We start from the raw sequence: 22,431 nt of genomic DNA, 5'->3' as shown, positions 1-22,431 counted from the left end.
CTGCATGTAAGAGCTCATATTTCTGATCAAAAATGGACCTTTTCAAGTTCAGTTCATCCGTATATGCTATTTCGACACTGAAGGGATTTAACCATTTTAAACGTATTTACAAAATAATAATAATAATAATAATAATAAATAATTTATTTGTATACCACCTTTAAATGGTTTCAAAGTCATGAGAGCAGATGAAACAACACAACTGGTAATTTACCAATACAGGTCTGGAGTCTACACGTTATTCCCAACGGGTCATGAAAAACCCATGCAATCAATCAATCAATCTATCTATATATATACATGCTTGATAAGGATTCAAATTACATCTGAGATTGCTGCTGACATTTGCGGAAAATGGTGACCAACTGATCTCAAAATGGTGTCTAATGTAATCGTGTAAGAAATGTCAGTTGCCCCTTCTTCTAAATGCAGTGACTTGTATTAATGTCACGGAAAAGATGAACGTGAGCCACGAGCGTGTGTGTGTGTGTGTGTGTGTGTGTGTGTGTGTGTGTGTGTGTGTGTGTGTGTGTGTGTGCGTGCGTGTGTGTGAAAGTGTGTGTTTGTGCACGCCTGTGTGTTTATTTGGCATGTGGTCGTCCAAAGGTTGTGTTCCAACTGTGCTTTATGGCATCAATCCATGCTAAGGAGGAGAATGCACCCCAGTCAGCAACAAGGCTGCTTTACTGCCACCATGGCGACACGTAGGCACCACTGCGCCAACAACACCGCCCTGCTTTATAGCGCCAGGCGAGATGTTATGTCCTCTCTATTCTTGGGAGACGCCTTCAATCAGGTGCAGCGTGATCACCTTCTTGTCAGGTAAAGGGTAATAAAGTAAGTGCTTGAAATGGAGAACAGCGTGGTAAGTTGATTGGACACTCTAAATTGTCCCTCGGTGTGACTGTGTGGTTGTATGTGTGCCCGGCAACCAGTTCAGGGTGCACCTCGTCTACTGCACAAAGACAGCTGGGATAGGCAAATTGATGGATGGATGGATGGATGGATGGATGGATGGATGGATGGATGGATGGATGGATGGATATGAACAGAATCATCTTTTTAACTTTATTTCAACATTGATTGAAGTGTTAAAGTAGCATGAGAGGCTGATTCACTAATATTATGCATCACTCAACCTTTCATGGCAAGATGGCCACCTGGCCCAGCATGACTCTAACCTTTCTCATCCGCTTTTCAATCGGTCATTGCCTAACTGGTCATCATCGTCACATCATTCTAACTTTTGTGTCGATACAGCTAGAGATGACAAAACTCAATGCAGCTCTGGATGCTGGAGTACAGTACTCCACAGTGTGCACCATGTTGGTTCGCTTTCTTGCTACCCTCAATTTCCTCTGAAATACAATTTGACTTCCTATTGTGGCTCAAAGGGATCCCGCGTATTTTATATGTCCACATGCTCCAAGACACCTGATTCAAATGACCAGCTCATCAGCAATCTCTACAGAAGCTGGATAATGATCCTTATCATTCGAATCAGGTGTATTGGAGCAGAGATGCAAATAAAACATCCAGGATACTGGCCCTCAAGGATTTGGAGTTGCCCACCTCTGACACGGACGAATAGCCAGAAACAAAGCTTGTGACAACTTGTAACCCAAAACCCAGACCCGTCAAGCCTCTTCTAGAGTTTGTTGTTAGGCCACACTGAACCCATGTGAGCCTTCACTCTTTTATCAGATTGAGTCAACAATACTCAAGCAGCAATACAGCAGAGAGCTAACATGCTAGCCAACGATGCTTGATGACTTCCACTTTTTGCTGCGCTTGAAACATGCTTTATTTTCTCGATGTTCTCCATACAAAGACCATGAATCACAAACCCCTTGATATAATTGGCCCTGAACTCGGACCGCCATTCACAGACGTATTATAAACGGCTGAGCGAGAGCTAAAATAAGAACTAAAAACAGCAGGATGATAGATGGCCCGGTGACACACGTGAACGATGACTTCCGTGACCGTGAGTTTGATTGTTTCCTTGAGGAAGAAAAAAAAGTTCGAAAGGAAGGGAAGAATGTCAACTCAATCATTGAGGGCAGTGAACCAATTGAGAAACTTTGCTCCGAGCACCGGTTACACTTACCACGTATTATATATCCACCCTTAGCGTCATAAGATGCAGAATTTGGAGCTCACCTAACATCTCATTACACTACCTCTAGCATTGTGAATGTATACTTTCAGACATGGCACTGATACCGCTACGGTGAATTTGGTCTGAAAGTGAATATAACTCTTCAACCTCTGATGCGCCAATTTACCATGAATACATGGTGAAAGCAGGTGCTGTTTACCCCGTGGCAGAGGTCTGTACTCCACCGAGAGCTCTGATGCAGGATTTGAATCACGCCTCACAAATACAATACCTCGACCTCAGACCTCACCTCCTTATTACCTCCAAGACACCTCAAGTAATATTGACAGTGTCAGCCTTGGGGGAGGTAAAGTGAAAGTGCCTGTGAGCAAGATTCATGTCCTTCCTTTGGATTCTCGGCACTCATGCATGCACGCACACATGCGCGCACACACGTGCACACAAAGCAGTGGAAATGCTTCACTATAGCAAGTATTCGGGCCAAGTTCAAGCATTTATTTCTCTCAAGTTTTCCTGACTAGGAGGGTGAAAAAAAGTTCCATGGCAAACCAATTTCTTTGATGATGATAATAATTATCCATTCATCCATATTCCGATCCGCTTTATCCTCACAAGGGTCGTGGGGTGTGCTGTAGGCCATCCCAGCTGTCTTTGGGTAGTAGGCGGGGTACACCCTGAACTGCTAGCCAGCCAATCGCAGGGTACATGTACACGAACAACCATCCGCGCTTACACTCACACCAAGGGACAATTTTGAGTGTCTAATCAACCTACCATGTATGTTTTTGGAATGTGGGAGGAAACCAGAGCACCCGCAGAAAACCCACGCAGGCACGGGTTGAACGTGCAAACTCCACACAGGAAGTCCGGAGCCGGAATTGCACCCTGCACCTCTGCACTGTGACGCCAACGTGCAACCAGTCGACCACCATTCCACCCTGATGATGATTATCATTCGTTGCATTATGAATAAATACAGAATTATTCAAAACATTATCCTGATACTCGGTTCTATTTAGGTTGCAAATAAATAAATAAATAGATATATAAATAGAGCTGCGATATGCTCCAGCACGCACGTGACAGAGGATAAGCGGTTCGGACAATCGATGTATGGCTAAAGAAAGAAGGGTTGAGCTGTGAAAAAATCATGAGCATATCGGCTTCACATCAAATTGGTTTCATGTCATCTTCATGCAAACAGTAATAAATGCCACCCCAGATGCAGTATTCCACATATTGATTGGTGACTAATCACTAATATATATTTTATAATGACACAGCGCTCAACATAAATATGTACTCGAAAAAAAAAAAAAACGTTTTGAAAGATGTTTTTTTTTTAATCCATTTCTCAGTGCCCAAGAGAACAATGTTTCGAACTTTGAAGTTCAGAAAATATCACTTTTGGAAGTTAACTGAGTGGACATTCACTTATGTTGATTCATGTAGCCTTCGTACCTCGCTCTGTCTCTAAAAATAGCCATATTTCATAATCTAGCAAATATACACATGCATACAATGTTGGATTTATTGGCCCCAAATGGACGTCGATCCCATAGTTTCATGTCTCCTGCTTGTACCAAAGAAATTCAGTGTGTGTGCCTGTGTGTATGTGTGTGTGTGTGTGTATGCGCGTGCGTGTGTGTCGTGCCTGGTTGTCTCTCCATCAGTCATTGGCTTGGGTGGAGAGGAGACTACTCGGAGCCCAGAAAGCAGGGGTCAAGTCCAGGCTTACTCAACCCCCACGGGCTCTCCTCCTCCTCTTCCTCCCCTCTCTCCATCAGCTTCACATGAAGGATGAAGGGCCAAGGAGGGAGGAGAACTAGTTGATTTTACAGAGTAGTGGGGGGAGGAGGTGTGGAATGGGTCAAAAGAGTAGCTGATGAGAGGAGGAGGAGATCTCTGAGCAGAGAAGGAGCAGGAAAAGAGAAATAAGCGCACAGGTTAGCGTGGCTAGCTTTGGCTATTCTGATTGCTTAAAATAGCCATACCAGCGAGACCGTGTGATGGGCTCCAAGGAAGGTACTAACCGCTACAAGTGTGTGGGAATGCTTGGTCATGGTGCGACAAATGTTGGGTGGTCAGTTGGTCCTACCGAGCACGGATTCAGGTGAAATTAAACAGTACCATGTTTGGATATTGGCTAACACCGAACGATTTCCACAGTGTCCGACTAAAAGCTAACAAGTCAGAAGGAAGTTTAAGAATTTTATTGGAGTCACAGCGCGTGCCCGTCTCACCTTTTAGTGTAAGGTAAATCTCAACTGTTTTGGATCAGCCTTTTCCTCGTCTTTCAGTCTTTGCAGTGACGTGGCAACAACCAAAAGATGAGCTCGAACAAAAGCGGAAACAAGAAACTTTGTCGACAATCACGAGAAAGGCACGGACAAACAATGGTGGAAACGCAACTGAGCTTGATGGCAAAACATTGCATTGTGGTGAAAAAAAATGCCTTCACAGTCTTTGTAAAATCTCAGTCTGAGACTAAGTCTGTGACTAAAAACTCGCTAACTTTAACGCTTTCAGTGACGGCGTTTACTACAATGGACAGCTTATTATATTATCGGGTTACACGGTGCATGAAAGGGTTAAATGTCAGCAGGTGTGAGGTGATATTTTTCCAACAATCTTTTCCAAATCTTCTCAAAGTCCTCTGATTTATGGATAGTTGCAGTTGTGACTGTGTGGGAGTGGAAGGGTTGGCAATTTTCCATGGCGCACTTGCACACAGCAGAGTTGCACATCTCCGTAATGACCATTATGACTGCGCTCTCGTACACAAAGCAAGGACCAGAGAAGCATGCTTGGATGTGTTTGGTATGGAAGAACTGGCGCGCCCCGACCATAACCTCAGCTTTTGGATGAACTAGAACAGAGATGGCACAACAGGAGGCTCTCTTTCAGGTTTATCAGTTGACCCCTTCTGGGTGACTTGCAAAAAATTCTCACACAGGCACACTGCAACACGTTGTAGTAAGTCTTTCCAGAAAAGTAGAAGTTATAGCTGTAAAGATGGTTTTGTTTCACTTTTCAGTTCCGAAGGCAAGATGACGAAATGTGGCTATTTCGTGTGGGCATGAGAAAGAGAGAGAGAGAGAGAGAGAGAGAGAGAGAGAGAGAGAGAGAGAGAGAGAGAGAGAGAGAGAGAGAGAGAGAGATCGCGAGACAGGAAGGGGTGCAGAGTGATGTGTGCCAGGTATTAGCCCTCAGTCACACAGTTCTCAGTGAAGTCAGGGTGGTGTCAGCGATGACCGGCTCCAAGGGTCTGCTGGTATTTTGGTGTTTTTAAACAAATACTCTCTCTCACTCACACACACACACACACACACACACACACACACACACACACACACACACACACACACACACACACGAGCATTCACGTACGCACGTGCGACTCATCGTGATCTCCCACAGACAAATCAGAAGCAGTACAGAGGAACATAGATGTCAAATGAGACGTCACAGGAACTGTTGCTCAGGCGTGTTGAGGCAAAACACACTGAAGGAACAACATTCAAATATAGCAGAAGTGCTGAAATCAAGCACAATCCAGAATCCATTCCCGTTTTCTTACTATGTGCATGAGTAGAAAAAATTTGGTCTATTTCAGGGTCATTAGAAAATATGGATTACTTCTCCAAGCAACGTTTTAAGTCACATTTTAACCTTAAAGTGAATCTTAAAATGCCAACTAAATATCACGCTCGGACTTTGTTTTAATAATGAAATCAAACCCTCAGAAACAGAAATGTTTTCATTTCATTTTGCCTGCGCTAATTCTCTCAGTCGTCAGCCAAACGAAAACCTACTTCCGGCTTCATGCTTAGTCCATCTTTTCTGTCAATCGTCAGCAAAACGGCATCCGTCGGTGCCAGACTGACGGACTTTCCGTCAGTACTGCCGGAACGCTGGTTACACTGAGATTAACTCTGAGAGAACACCGATTAGCTCAAATATTAAAATGGAATTATACACATCTCAACAGTCCCCACGTGTAAAATTGCAGCTCTGATTGCTTGTCGTAGACGACTGCAGGAGTGGAAACACATTGTTGCTACCTGGTGTGTATTCAGTGATGCACAAAAAGCTTTGAAGATACATCAGTGGAGTGAAGTGTGTGTGTGTGTGTGGGGGGGGGGGCGGGGGCTCTCAGCCACCCGACAAGCATCATTTGATCTTCTGACGAAGCTGCAGTCACCGCTTGCATGCGCCTGAGCACCACACTAAATAATCATCATTATGGCCGTCGTAAAGACTCATCTCCCTGTATTATCTCCCCCATCAGTTCCTCGCCAGCCCTCCTCTCTCTGTATTTCCTCCCTCAGCTGATGATGATGAGTCTCACCAACCCAAAAAAAAAAAAAAAAGGTTCCATGGCTGTGGTATAGTGGAGGTAACTTATTTTTAAGATTGTTTGCTTGTGCAAAGAAAATGGATGACTGCATTGATCCTCGCTAGCAATACTGCAAGCATAAAACGAAGGAGCAAAACACTGACAATATTGTCCTCTTACTTGTACGTTGCATGCTTCTTGTCTTTCCTCCAGTTCTCCTCATTCCCTGAAAGTTCATACATTTCTTTCTTCCCAGCCTTTGGCAGTCATCTCCATCCGTCTCCCTCATTTCTTTGCCTCTCGTTTCTTACCGTCATCTGTTTCTGTCTCAGCTTCTGAATGTGCACTCTGGATAACCCTCGGCAAAGCCTCCCCAATGTTTCCTGTGCTGAGATGCACCCTATTTATTTCAGTAGTTTTTCTGTGGGGAAGAATGTGCAGACCAAAGACTGACTGGCTGCAGTGGATTTAGCCAAATAAGAGATGATGGGATACTTTTTTTTTTTTAGTTTTATTTTTTGGGAGGGGGAGGGGGGTGGAGCGAGATATATTCATGAGTCATGGTAGGTTTGATAGCATAGCGTGGGAACTTTTTGTCTTGGGCAAATTTACTCCTCACCCCCCCCCATCTTCCATTTCAAGAGCTTACAGGAATGCATCAGTGGGCTTTTAGGACAAAAACATCTCTGCAGCGGTGAGGACATGTTGATTTAAGAACTCCAGGAATGTTCCTGGATCCAATATGTAAAGGTGCGATTAGTATCTTTGAAGGCCAGCTAGCACCTCATACTCCACACTGCAGAAAAAGACCAACGGTAATGTGATACAGTGAATAGCTTTTATAAACTATGGAGAAAAAAATTATTCTCTAGGTGTCGTTTATGAGTGCGCTGGGATTCAGTGGGCAGAACCTTTTTTTGTTTCTCTATGTAGCTTAATACTCTGATGAGGATTTTTTTTTTTAAAGCTTTTTCAGCTCTGGACAAGAAATCACTGGCAGCATTAGTGGACCTGGTTGATTTATTGAGCAAAATTTATGCTCGGTGTGCTGCCAGTTCAACTGAACCCAATCTAGTACGATTATGACTAATTACTTAAGGGCAGCAATAAAGGAGGTGACAATGATGACGTGCTTACGGTACGCATGTGCACATTTCACTGTAAAAAGGGTCAGTGTAGTACAGTGGAACCTTTCAAGTTGCATGTTATTTTGCACAACTCAAAACCCGCAAACCTGAAGGGGAGAAGCTATTTTAGTCTATGGGGTTTAAACAGTGGCAAACGTTTAAGCAGCTAGTTAAATAAATCGGTCATTTAAAATTTACTTATTGGTCATTGCTAATCTTTTATTTTTGCTTTCTCCCTTTCCTGGTCAATTAGCCTGTCACGCACTCTATTCACTTGGTAGACCGCAAACTTATGTTCATATAGGGGGTTTTCCAAGGTTATAGAGTGTAAGTGGGTGAACTTAGGCACCGTTCATAGTGGAACAGGCGTTACTTTAGGCCGGAACAATAACCCCTGAAAAGGTAAGCAAGGGGTCAGGTTATGAAATATTGTATTTACTCTTATTTCATAATACTTTTTATTTTGTCATAATGGTTGTGGTACACTTGTCTGACTTTGGTGCAGATGTGGTCGATTCACGTTCCCACTCACCGACAGTGTGGATGCGAATGGTCGTCTGCCATTCCAGGTTGCAGCTGGGACAGCCTCCACCTCACTGCAAACATGAACAGGATCATGGTTGGATGGAATAATGCCGAAACATTTGAAGGAGCTGTTGAGAACCTGCGATCAAGAAAGACAGGGTCCAAATCTAATATGGATCCACGTTTTTTTGTCTGGATCCAAGATGATACACCGTTGATTTTGCAAGCGTGCAACCACGTACACACAATCATGCGCACGCATACACAGTGTAGCGTGATCCTTGAAATGAATGACAGATAAGTGGTTGGGCCTTAAAAACACAAAAAAAATATCAGTAGATGTCTGACTTGGTTTTGTGATGCGGGTCAACTTCTCTCGCCCCCTCTCTTGTTTTAGGCTCGAAATAATGCAGGCATTTAGCACCATTGCGCTCTACGACTGTACTGAAACGCAGCATCCCTGTATAACTCAACTGAAACAGGAACAAAGGCTAGTTGCTGCATTCCTTCCATACAGCAGCTAAACATACAGATAAGGGACTTTACAGCAGCCAAATGTAAAGAAGAAATAAATAGTTCCAGTCAGCTCATCCAGAACGAGAGACAGCAATTCAACAAAATGGTCTGATTGGAGTCGCCCCATCACAGTTGAGTGGAAACAATTGAGATCGCAATAAAAAAGAAGTGCTGTTAGCATCTTTCCGTGTATATTATATTTGGAAATACTGAAATCGTTTGAAAATGTGGCAAAAATGTTTCATTATGTTAAAGTCTTTTATTTCAACCTGAAAGATGCCATATTCTGCGGAAACAAAATGCTGATTTTAAATGTCTTTTTTTGGGGTTAATTTTTGTAGAGATCAGCGATATTATCGTACAACACTCACATTATGTGCTGGTGCATCTAAAAACACGACCAAGACTCATCGGACTTTGACAAATTGTCAAGACGCACAAAACTGAAACTGCTGGCATGAACACAAGTTTTCCTTTTTTTTCTCGATTTTTTTTTCCCCTCATCCTTTGCCAAAAGACCAGCCTGAAAAAAAAATGTGTAAGATGATGAAAAGAAGAATATACTGATGTCACCATAGATGAACTTCAAAGTAAAGATCATTTTTACGTTTTCCAGTGTTATCTTATTACACTTGACCGACGGGTAAGAATGTTAAAAACATGAGACCCGTCAGGCACATCTGCAAAACACTAATCGCTTTCACGTTACACCTTCAGCATTGAAGATTGAATCTTTAGTCGTTAGCACGTTATTATTGGCATCTGTGAATTTCTGTATTTAATTATCGAACGTTTAAATTGTTCATTCAAACATTACCTGAATGGTTTACAAAGTTTGTACAATGGTCACAGTATATGATACTGGAATAGACATTTTGGCGATCATTTTCTATGGGACAAATTACTGCCCTCGAACGGTTTGGATGTTGGTTCATCGCAGACATTATATGGAACAAGGCAGCTGACCATCAGATAAATCCGGAAAGCCGTCATGTGGTACCCAACAAACCTTTTTAGACTAGGACCTTTACCTCACCCACAACGGGAATTTAATTACTCACCCCCATGGTAATCGATCTACGTCCAAATGGGATGAAGAGGAGCAGAACTGTATGTTACACAGAATGGAAATTATCCATGAGACCAGTGTGTGTGTGCGCGCGTGTGTGTGTGCGTGTGTGTGTGTGTGTGTGTGTGTGTGTGTGTGTGTGTGTGTGTGTGTGTGTGTGAGCGCGCACGCGCGTGTGTGTGTTCAGGACTTGGTCCCCCTTTGCCGTGGGGCCTGCTGGCTGTCAGGCTGAGTGGTCTTATCTTTCCCAAACATTTACTTAACCCTTTGTCTTACAGGGCCCATGGACAATGAGACAGGCATGAAGAATCCCAGCATGCACGCACACACACACACACACACACACACACACACACACACACACACACACACCCACCCACCCACACACACACACACACACACACACACACACGCACACGCACGCACGCACACACACTGAAGGAGAGACTGAGAGAACTTTACAATAGTCACGTTTCATTTCAACCTACCAGTCCATATTAGTTCAGTTGGGTACACATTTGTGTGTGTGTGTGTGTGTGCGTGTGTGTGTGTGTGTGTGTGTGTGTGTGAGTGTGTTTACAATGTGAGCAATTTAAAGACTACAGCAGTGACTGAAGTATAGAATCCCACTTTTTGGCTACCAACCTCACTGATGTGGTACGAACAGGGCAAAGCTTATCTCTACATTTAATGGGCGGTCAGAGGTCATAAAACTGTATTACGGGCCAGTGAAAAGACCAAGAAAAATGAGTCAAATATAATCCTAGAATGTTGATTATATCGTGAAAAATTCAAGGGAAAAAAAATCTGGATTCCTTAATTGATTTCTGTAATTTATGTGTACTGTTTATATATATATATATACACTGTATATGTTTTTTTTCTACAGCAAGTAAAATTAATTGCAAAATGACAACTGTATTCTTCCATTAAAGATGGCTTTCTAGAGATTCCTTTTTTTTTTCAAATTTAAGAAATGATTTTTGTTCATTATAAATATAAATCACTACAACTTCTTTAGTACGCCCCAGTTCAAAAACAAATTAATTTCATTTTGGTGTTCTATGTTATTTGATGAATGTTAAATACTTCATGACGATTAATTCTCTTTTAAATAAATGATGAAGCAGCTCACATTGTGTTTTACATTTTCGCTACAACGATTGTGTTTGAATATCATCAAATAGCACTATCATTGTATATCGCAAGTGTGGCCCCCGATCATGAAATATTGCTGTGGTAACAATGAGACATTGACAGTACCTCATTGACCTATTTACGCACCCAACCATATGATCACGTCACAGATGACATCATCAGAGTATATGCTGGTTGAGGCGTGTGGGATGTAACAAACGGAACAATGCCACCCCCTCACTGAGCACCTCTTCAAGTTTGTTGGAGTAATAATGACCTGGGAGGGCATCGCTCCTCCTTCTTCTTCTGTCCTCAACAGTACCTCAACAGTGCCTCCCATGCTGAGGTTTATCAGCGGTCCTGCTCAGCGTCCCACTGTCATGTCTTGATGTGATTTACGTCACAGGCTGTGAAGTCGACTTATCTCCCTCCTCTGCTGGCCCAACAGAGGGATGGATCCCTCCTCCTCAGCCAGCCTGGCTCCTCCAACAGGGAGGAATCGTGTGGGTGGGGTTGAATACACCAGCAAAGGTTCGAAGGGAGCGTTCCTTGACGGACGGGACATCCACCTGTCCTGGAAGATGGCTGTATAGCTCAGGAGAAAGCTGGGAAAGTGGATGAAGTGGCATGTCATCACATGATATCATAGCAATTTCCAGATAACAATGCAATAAAAAAAATGTTATTATTTATCTGAAAACAACAATGCAGATTGAGGAACACTGGTACAATACCTGTGTAGATGTCTAAGTTAGCATACAGCTAATTTATTTAGAAAAATGTTTTTTAGCCACAAAGCTCTTAATAACCATCTACAAAAGTCAGTGGGGATGAGAAGTTTTAATTATCTTCTGCCATGTTGAAAAATCTGATGAATAGGTGAAATCTGGATGGAGGGGTTGCGCAGTACACTGTGACTAAATGACAAGCCAAAAATATGGGCCCCATGGCATTATGTTGCTTAAGGCCCCCAAATGACCTGGGCCGCCCCTGCCACTCACCCACTCGCTACCTCCATTCTCCTGACAGCAACCTTCTCACCATCATCACCATGACAAAGTGGAGGACAGAGTCTTTGCCTACCTGTTGACATTGAACTACCACGTGCTCACTCCATTTCATCGTCAAATAAAATCCCACCTGTTCAAGAGATCTTGGAATATCTCCTGGAGTAAGCGGGGTCGCTGACATGTGGTATAATACAATACGTAACATCTGTGCAAATGTACTGTTTGCGGTATAAAGGGTTGCATGTCTGTGGCTTTGCATTGGGATAACATTAAAGCGTGACAAAGTTAAACATAAACTATTAGGATTTTCTTAAAAAGGCTTTGAAGTCATTTCTGGACACAATCGTGTGCGTGTGTGTGTGTGTGTGTGTGTGTGTGTGTGTGTGTGATCGCGCGCCAAGCCTTTGATGTGCTTTTAAAATGGCCCATTCTCTTGCTCTGCTTTCCCTCTCGCTTGACAATTGTTTTATTGGTTTTCGTGTGTGTGTGTGTGTGTGTGTGTGTGTGTGTGTGTGTGTGTGTGTGTGTGTGTCATCTCGCACCAAGCCTTTGATGTGCTTTTAAAATGGCCCATTCTCTTGCTCTGCTTTCCCTCTCGCTTGACAATTGTTTATTACATTGGAGATTCTCTTTGCGGACCTCATATTTCTCGCTAAAGAGGGGAGAAAGTTTGCCTTTGAAACACAGAGTCCAATGATGGGATGCGGAGGAGAGGACCAAAGAAATTGAATGAAGGAATTTTGATGGAAGGTGTTTATGGCTTCTATCTGAATTGTGATGCGACACTGCAGTGCTTGCATAGACATGCTTGACAATACACATGCTGGATAGATATGTGGGAGTGTGGGAGGAAAGGAGAAAAAAATTAGAGAAGAAGCGATGGATACTTGTGGACCACCCAAGTGTGCTCCTCACTAAGGACCAAAAAGGATTCTGCCGGGTGAATGGCCAAGCTCACTTTGATTCTCTTGACTCAGCAGCATTCATCTGCAATCGATGATGTCAGGCCTTCATTCTGTCAAACATATGTGCAATCGGCCGTTTTAAAAATACCTCTTTTGCCCACATATATTGTATTTTCTGAACATCTATGTACATTGTAAAGGGAAAGGATACTATACAGCCTAGGAGGGTACCACTCCCGTTGGAGCTACCAATCGTGGTAGTGCACCATAAAAGGGCAGAGCTAAACGCGCAGCACTCTATTGGTCAGTCTGTGTTGAACTGAATGGGAGGAACATTATCTTCTTTGACTAAATTGAAACGATTTTCATTTTGATCAGCCCTTTAGATACTCCACACCTACATTTGCCTAAATTTTATTTGCATTATTCGCTTAAAAAAAGAAAAAAAATATGTTTTAGAGTGCCTCATCGTTCATGACCGTGCCTATCCACTGTTTGACCACAAGTGATGTAAAATTGCCTATCGAAGTAAAATGTGCAGTTTTCATGGAGTCACATGAAAACACTTCAACGTATTCAAGGCACTCCGTCAAGCTTAGACACGCAATTCATTTCTGGTGCTTTGTTTCACTGAGCGCTCTGTACTAAAGCATTCCTTGGCTTTCTCCTCGGAGCCTTTCCTTGATCTATCACTTTCTCCCTCTTTCCATTTGCTTCCTGCCTTTCTCCCAGCTTCTTATATCCTGCTTTGCTTGCCATCCCTCTTCACTTGCCATCCTCAGGTCCATGCAGTGCTCATTTGTCAGCCGGACCGCAACTATGGCGGTGGCTGTCCCTTATCGGCCCACAGAGAGTCTATGAAAACAGGGTGATGTGAGCTCCTTATAGGACTCAGTGGTGTAATTGCCTAATTGCTTTTTTTTCTTCCTCCCAACGGGGGTTCTGCTTTCTGTCAGTGCGGCAGGAGACTCTAAACAGGCCAGATAGTCCCAGAATCTCCCACAGTGTCACTCTCTCATGCCGTTTGATTGACTTAGCTTAGACGTCATTGCTCATTGGCTGCTCTCAAGACAAATGGCTTGAAAGACAGCCAATGAGGACAAAACAAGGCAAGCGGGTGCTTAAGATAAAAGTGGATCCCAATATATAAATTCGAAAAGAAGATGTTGCTTTTCATGTCTATTTAAGCATATAACCAGTGATTTTTTTTTTTTTTTATAATATCAATAATGATAATGATAAAACAGTGATTCCAAATCCCCAGCACCACATATGTACCAGGGCACAGGCTGTAATCAAAGACCCAATTCACCCATCTTTGAGGACCAGTGAACAACCACCAATGGCCAGGGGACTAGATCCCGACCTAGGTCAATCTTTTTTTTTTCGTGATGAGAGTATGGTTATCAAATTCTAGTTCTGAGTCACGTCTCCACTGTTATATTTCTATGGGGATGTCAACTCAAACAACAATCACTGTGACAGCAGAAAGACTGCACTGTAAAAAAATACAACTTGTAAAAGTTTAACAACTTTGAAATATAAATGATTGACATTTATGGTAAGAATATTAGTTAGCACAACAATGAAGTAAGTTGTTTGCTCCAAAACAAATTTCTGAGTTATTTTTACATATCTCTTTAAGTTGGGGCAATTAGTTCTGTAAACTCTTAGTTTGTTGTTGAAAGCCAATTACATTAGGAAAACTGTTTGTTGCCTTGAGATTTTCAGTTCACTCAACTGTTTTTGTTTCTCGTGTTTTGTTTTTTTTTTAATTTTATTTTTTTAAATAGTGTGGAAGTTCAACAAACACACGGATGACTTTTGATACTACATTTTGCCAAAGGTAACAGTCCTTTAGGTTTCATTCTATGAAACGAATCAGTGTCACCTGAAGGCCGTGAACTAGAAACAATGTTTAAATCAGGGCTTCTCCCTCCACCAACACTCCCTTGACTTGAGCATGTTCACCCCTTTCCAAGGCCAGGCAATCCGTCTGTCCAGGCAGAGGGGAACATGATGGGGGGGTGCAGGGAACTTTATAAGAAGTGCCTAAAATTGACCATCAGAGAGCCATTTATTATCCACCTCTCTCAGCCTGTCTTCAGTCCATCAGTCTGGCCGGCTGGAAAGCCGCATGTGTTGCAAAGAGTTACATACGCCGTTTCCCAGAGGCCATCTGTCCATCTCTATTACATGGAATGAAGATGAATGCATACACCGTATACGCTCACCGCACATCCATTTCACATGATTTCCTCACCGAAAGGGTGCAACCAAAAAAAAAAAGTTTCATGTGGTGACGCACAGGAGAGTAAAAAAAAAAAAAAAAAAAAAAACAGCAATAGAGTGATGAAGAAAAACAGAGTGCCACGTTGCTTTTATCAGCAGTCACACATTACTGTAATCCCAAGCAGGAAGTCCACAGACGTCCTGGTGGCGGAAGCACACAGGAAACAGGCTGGTAAAGGCAGGAAGCCGGCGGGAGTCACACAACAACGTCGGCAAATTTTTCATGATTGTAAACTGCTGATAAACAAACAAATCAACTGAAAAGGTGACTGCGTGTCTGGGCTTATGTGCATACATGAAGCAAAAATGTGACAGGAATTCGCCAAAGCTAACAACGCTTGAGAAAGTTCAACTTTTACCAGAGATAAAGAACCTTCTCACTTGAATTTTATGGGATTTTGCTCAAAAAAAGGTATGTAGCTTGCTTGCAGTCACTGGGGTGTATCCTAAACAAAACAAAGTCCTGAAAATAAAACGAATCCAAAGTATCAAACAAAACCAAGACTGTGGCAAAAAAACTAACAGGAACAGAACCATGACAGAAACAAACATGACAGGACAAGCAACAACACAGAAACAAACAAAAAATGACCCGAACATGACTGGTCGGGCGGGAGTCCTTTTATACAACTAATTACCTAATGACAAACAGGTGTGCAGCTGCAGGGAAAGCCCTACAGTGCCACCTGTTGGTCTCAAAGCGAATCATGACAGGGTGTTAGTCCTCTGATACTACCTCCAAAGGCTATGAAATTTCTACCCTCTGTTCTGGGTCTCTTCATACAGACAGCGACCTGAGACAAATGTGAAAGTATGCCATCGATAATAGGTGGTATGAAAAGGGTTTACGTCTCATTACTGGCCTTGGAATGACTCATTCCCCCCCCACCCCAACTGGTGGAACTGTGTGTGATAGTATGATAATTGCAGATGGCAAAGGTGTTTGATATTTCCACCTGGGGGAATGTTCAAATCAGCATTGTTCTTCTATAAATCTGCAATACACCCACTCAGCTGTGCACACAGAAACTGGAGTGAAGTTTACTTTCTTCCTCTTTTTGAGTTGATTATTGAATGTGAATGTGACCAAAGCACAAATGGTCATACCCACCGTCGATGTGAGCCTGACATCATTGTACTACGCTGACCGATGAGGTAAACGCTACCAACAGCCAAAGCACAGATGCTAGAGGCACAAATATCATTCCCCCCCTCCCCCCACCAAAAAAAGGGGGTGATTTTTCAGAGCCATGTATACTGGAGATTGATCATTTTGCTTAAAGGACTCGTGTTTGCACCTCTATATGATGAGGTCACTGACTGGAGTCATAGCTGGTTTAAGGGCAGTGGGTCATTTACACTCAAACAAGATGTATTTGGTTCATTTGCTCCATAGCTGTCATGTGTGCCTGCGTTAGGTGTCACTATATGTACACATAGTTTAGACGTAGTGCTCTAAGTATAGAAACCATTGAATCGCGCATGCTGCTTTTGCCATAGAAGTCCTTTTTTTTTCTCATTGCCTGAATATCCCATTTGCCACTTCTCCAAAGTGCCGTCCGTAGAATACTCGCGTCAAACCTTCCAGACCTTTCTAAGTAAGCAGAAAAGATTTAAAGGCATTTAAAGCCGTGATCATTCCTCCTGAGCAGAAATGCCAACGTCTGATTCCAGGCTGTTAATTTGCAAAGTGTCTTCTTGTTCACAGCGCAGCCATGCTCTCCTCCCCATAGTGCCTGACATGCTTAGGGCTGCATAAACATTTACGCAGCAGTAATTTTTAAAGGCTCTCCGTGGCGTCTTGTAAATCAGTTTGCCGCTTTGATGCGTTATCTACAGTACTGCTGTGTGTATGTGTGCGCTCTTTCCAGCCGTTCAATCGCCATATTATCGCCGTTCCCTGTAAAAGTTAGAATCATGCTCAGCAACAAGAATTCACAAATAGTGGCATATCGTAGTACTTATTAAAGTAGAGATTAAAGTAGAGTGACTCTCACACTTAAGTGGTAGACTCTTGGAGAGCCCTAAAGCTGATGACTCCCAATTTTTATTGAGCCAAGGCACACACTGTATTTTAAATTCGATAAATCTCACGGCACACCAACAAACAAAAATGTCAACAGCAAAAGTAGATACCATGTCAAGAGATACTTTCTGGCATGTAATAAAGGATCATTTATTTGTTCTGTCTGTCACTGTAAGACACTGGCAGAGATAGATAAACAAAGCTACATTATTTGTTATCAAAAAAAAATTATATAGTTGGGAATCTCTGCCTTAAGCAACTATCCTCCTTCCATGAGTCTTTGTGTGTTGATATATGACGTAGCCGTTCCGCATGAGCTCCACAATGATTTAAGATTTGAAAGACAGCGGGCAGAACAAGGCTGCTATTGTGCCAGGATGCAGGGTCAATGGATACATTTAAAAATAAACTCAGCGCTTATCTGCTTTGTACTTGTCTGTGTAATACCAACTTCATGCGTTTAATACTGTAGTACTTTATATGATAGCATTTTAATGGAAATATAAATGGCTCTATGACTCAACTGGCGACTAGCCCGGAGTGGATCCTAAAAAAGAGCGTTAATTAATATGACACAAAATACAACACAGGAAGTACTGGAAAATCCACGCATGCAAAAGACAGAGAGTAATACGAGGCAAAACGTAATCAGTAAAGTCTTTTTGAAGTGACTATTTGCTTAAACCTTGATTCTAATGTTCATGTTTTATGTCCATCCATCTTCTAATACTCCTATCCTCACAAGGGTCAAGAGCCTATCCCGGCCGTCTTCGGGCAGTAGGCGGGGGACACCCTGAACGGGTTGCCAGCCAATCACAGGTCACACATAGACAAACAACCATTCGTGCTCACAATCACACCTAGGGACAATTTAGAGTGTTCCATTAACCTGCCATGGATGTTTTTGGAATGTGGGAGGAAACCTGAGCACCCGGAGAAAACCCACGTAGGCACGGGTTGAACATGTAAACTCCGCCGGAATCGAACCCTGCATCTCTGCACTGTGAGGCGGACATGCTAACCAGTCGAGCACCGTACCGCCCATAAATTTAAACTGTATATATAATTTGTTGAACTCAAGGAAGAGTTCCACTAGGCCTTTCTATGGCAAAGCTAGTCATTGGAAATTCTGTCATGGTTGACATGGTAGTTGAACCAGTTCAATCTTACATTTTGTTGACTTCATATATTCAAGATTTAAAAAGACACATCACCCCGACGTCTGTTCAGAAACCAGGAAATGGTCTCGAAACCATGTTACTCTTACAGGTGGGCAATTTTTTTTCCCCCCATTTTTCATAGACCGAGCAAACCAAAAGATGTCTTTCTGATGAGAGCCCTCACTCAGGCGTGCAGCCTGCTCGATAGATGTGTTAAATGTTGTTTATGTAAGCATGAGAGCAAGAGAGAAGGACGGTGGTGATTTACAAGCATGTGCGGGCTGGAGCAGGTCAAGGTAATGATCATAAATAAGAGTTGCGGGAGAGGAGGGGGACAAAGAGAGCCTGCATGAACATCATAACAAGTGTACAAGTTCAAATTCCTTCGGGCCGTGAGTGTCGTAATTTACAGCACGTTTGTGTGAGGCCACCACTCTCAATGATCTCTACCTCTCTTTTTCTATACGGTTTATGAAATAAACTGTTTTTCAAATCATGCACCAATACACTTAAAATCTTAAGTACACGCCCTGGCATAGAAAGTACATTGATTACACTTTCATAACCTTTCACACATTTTTCAAGTAAAATGCAAACCATTAACATACAAATTTAGAACATTTTTACTTGGGTTGATTGTTGTTGATGATTCTTGGAAAAAATGATAGCATTTTCAGGACCTAGAACTAAATGACGCAGTACAGTGGAACCTCTGAGGTTGAACAGAATACTTTCCAAGATATTGCTCAACCTCTGACTTCTTCATATTACAAGACAAATCTCCCCATTGTAAATAAAACATCTTTGTAATCTATCATACAAGTGTAACACTGTCCACTGCTAAAAGTATAACGGAAAGTAAAACATAGCACAGGAAAAAAAGTAAAACAATCGACCTTAATTTAATAATGTGACATTGGAGGCTTTCCGCATCAAATGTGAGTTTCGGTGTATATTCTCTCAGTAGTTTCTCCTGGAGGCTCCCCTTTCTTTTCAAATACGGTAAGGGTTGCACAAAAGCACATATGTAGAGTTAATCCTCAAGAATCTTAAAGCATAACAGGATGAACTTTATTGCCAAGAGTGTCGAGGACATTTGGAGATTTTTTATGACTCAAACGAAATTTATGATTGAATTCCTAATTGTGTGACCTCAGGGGCATTCGGATAGTTTTAGAGGATCTATAACACGGGGGCCCAAGTCCAGTCCTCGAGAGCCCCTATCTCTCTTTGTGGAGAACAACCCCCCGTCCCCCCCCAAAAAAATTTTCAGCCCCAGGCTAAGGATTATTCATCTCTTGTGTTCTTGTTTTTATGTCAGTATGAATGGTATACAGTCCACATTTTATTAAACATAATTAGAATATTACAATTTGTTGCTAGTACCTTTAAGCGGGGCATGTACCGCTTTTTAACAACTTAACTGAATGTTAAAAAAGACCCCACACGTGATGAGGAAAATATCACTAAGTGTGTTTACTGCTCTGATAGTTTGTAGCATACTTGAGAAGACAACACAGCACAGCACACATGGAACAAAATATCCACCATCAGTCGTGAGTCTCCTCCCCCAAACCAGATGTCTGGAAAAGCACTAAGACTGGTGCCACAGAGTATCCAGACTGCTGGAAAATGCAAATAGGAACAAAGGTTAATTTGGCTAACAGTTAGCCGCTAACTGTTCCAATTATCGATGGTTCCAATGGCCGAAGCTTCTCATCATTTCTAACACAACCACCAGGGGGCAGTATAGGGCTTTTGAGTACCTCAAGCATCAAATCTGTCATTCAGAGTGATGATAAAAAGTGTTCTTCTTTCACTAATATACAAAACGGTGAACATAATAATAATACTTGTCACTGCTGAACCAAATTGTGCACACTGTAACAGCGCAGATAGTTAAAGTAACCATTCTGGCACACACACGCACAATATGTTGCACAATGACAGCTTACAGACCAGTCTGTGTAACAGCATGCCACCACAGCTCTTGAGACAGACTCACCCTGTAAAACACACACGTGTTCAGATAGGAGTGTGTACTTGCAGCGTACCGCTTGCTCGTGTTCCTTTTTTTTCGTTGCGTTTCACCAGCTGCACTTCTCGCATCATCTAATGACTGTCTTGAAGTGAAATACAAAACAAAGACTGTGCTTTGCACAAGCGAAACAAAGGCACCATTCGCGAGAATGTGTTGACAGTCTATGACTGAAAACCTGTATGTGGTTCTTGCCCTTTGAATGTTGGAAAGTGTTTTGCAACGCATTCCTCTTTAATAGGTTGGGAAGTAGGAAGAATCAATGCATGGTAATCAATAGCAGTCTTGATCATTCACCCTGGCGTCACCCTGCACAAGCCAAACTCACTGCTGTGAACCACCAAAACAAAATAAATAGCTTCAACAAGCCTTTTCAAGGATTCAGCGGTCTCGTCTCCATCATCTATTTTTGCAAGGTATTCGGACCCTCTAGTGAAAGAAAGGTGGTATTACACCACGTAAAAGCCAAAGCATCGAGAAAGTGTTTCGTTTGGCAGCACTGACATCCGCTGGCAGGTTACTCTTACCGCATTAAACGAAACAACGTTTTTTGACAGCGATGTATAATGATCCAGTGATGACTTATAATACTGAACTACCCCTGTGAGGATAAACGGATTAGAAAATGGATGGATGGATGGTCTATTAAAAAAAAAAAAAAAAAAAAGAGACTAGCAAAAATGACAACAGAGGTCCTAATGTTTCTTATCATCTGCATGTGGAGGGAAGAGGGCCAATGGGATTTGGCCTGATAATACTGTATACAAATCTACAGTTTCATACACTGATTGTATTATAAGTCATCACTGGATCATTATAGATCACTGTCAAAAAATCTATAACATTATAATTCCAATTTATCTCGAGATTCGAGAGTCCTGACGATGAATGGCGAATATGAGTTGTCAGTTGGTCATCACTGGATCAGTCGACTGGTCAACAAATTTGTACAAATTGTTTTTAATCAGACATGCAAGTAATTTTTTCTAGATTTTTTTTATACTGATTCTGAATTTGTCCTCGTATTTTTTTTTTCTGGAGCGTATCAGGTTTTTATAAAAATAATCATATAACAATAATATAATATGTAATATATCTAGTCAGATTTCTGAACTGGGGTTAGGTTCAGCAACAGATGGCTTTTTTGAAATGTAATCGTTATAAATTCCAACACATTGGTCAAACTTAAAAAAAAAAAAAACGAATTTACAGTATGAGAAAAAAAGTAAAGAAATACTTTAAATCACTATCCAAGCAGCAATTTTTCGGAAAGTTCGACCTTGGCTGAGGTCTGCACTCCTCTGTCATTCTGTCATTTTTGTTTACAAGACTTAAGGTTGCCATTCATGAAAGGATGCTATGGAGTGAGGCATCGTCATGCGAAGTGAGATCAGTCAAGTTAGCCATCGGAAAATTACTTTACAGAATCCGGAAATCGCCTTATAATGTTGTCTTTTCCAATTTGTGATATCATGGAAAGATATTATTTTGTTATATTTGAGATTAGTGTGTTAAACATGCCTTTTTTAAAAATGTATGTCTTTCTACCGTAGCGCATACAACAATAGGGATGTGCAATGGCCTGCACGAGTTACCCAATTGGTCCCGTCCCTCTATCACCTCAGGGCTTTATGGGACCAGTTTGGCCAGTTATGTGAGATTTCAGCAGAACTGGAATATCAAGGGAGAACTTGCCCAGGCCTCAGTGTTTGTGTTCCTCAAGGGAACAACCGCTCGGACCGGTTTCCTGGGGTGGGGAGATGAAGGATGGGAGGGTGTCAGACAATCTCACTCGCCATGTTTTTTTCTCTGTGTGTCCATATTACTCCGTCCATCTCTGGAGCGTAAAGGGAAAAAAGAAGGGGAGCCGAGAGAATCGCCCCACCGTGTGAGGTGAGTTGTTGGGTGCTGAGGTGTTGCCCTTTGCCGGCAGGTGTGTAGCACAGGTGGCGATATCTGTTGTGGAGGTGTGAAGCCAGGAATTATTCATAACCTCAATCGACATCAGCATGCATGCTCATCAGCATGTGTGTGCAGGTTCAGTAGTGTCACTTCTGGCTGGGCATTTTTTGAATGTTACCAATAATGGGTGGTCAATGATTTCAGAACAGAGGAAGTGACATTTCGTTGTACGGTACTGTGGCTTTCATCACCCCCCCCACCCA

The 22,431-nt window shown here is 42.2% G+C and overlaps 1 protein-coding gene across 4 annotated transcripts in view; it reads left to right on the top strand.

The window, feature by feature from the left end:
* Window positions 1–22,028: 22,028 nt before the first annotated feature.
* Window positions 22,029–22,431, top strand: part of rbbp8l (retinoblastoma binding protein 8-like) — a 14,273-nt gene continuing 13,870 nt past the window's right edge. For 3 of the 4 annotated variants that reach the window (XM_019863169.1, XM_019863165.1, XM_019863166.1), the window contains exon 1: window positions 22,029–22,159. The gene's annotated coding sequence lies outside the window, so the exon portion shown is untranslated. The remainder of the gene's footprint in view (window positions 22,160–22,431) is intronic. The other variant, XM_019863167.1, reaches the window with a different exon arrangement.

This window comes from Hippocampus comes, unplaced genomic scaffold (genome assembly GCF_001891065.2).
Source record: "Hippocampus comes isolate QL1 unplaced genomic scaffold, H_comes_QL1_v1.1 scaffold1, whole genome shotgun sequence".
Taxonomy (NCBI): Eukaryota; Metazoa; Chordata; class Actinopteri; order Syngnathiformes; family Syngnathidae; genus Hippocampus; species Hippocampus comes.
This window is presented reverse-complemented; position numbering and strand designations above follow the sequence as displayed.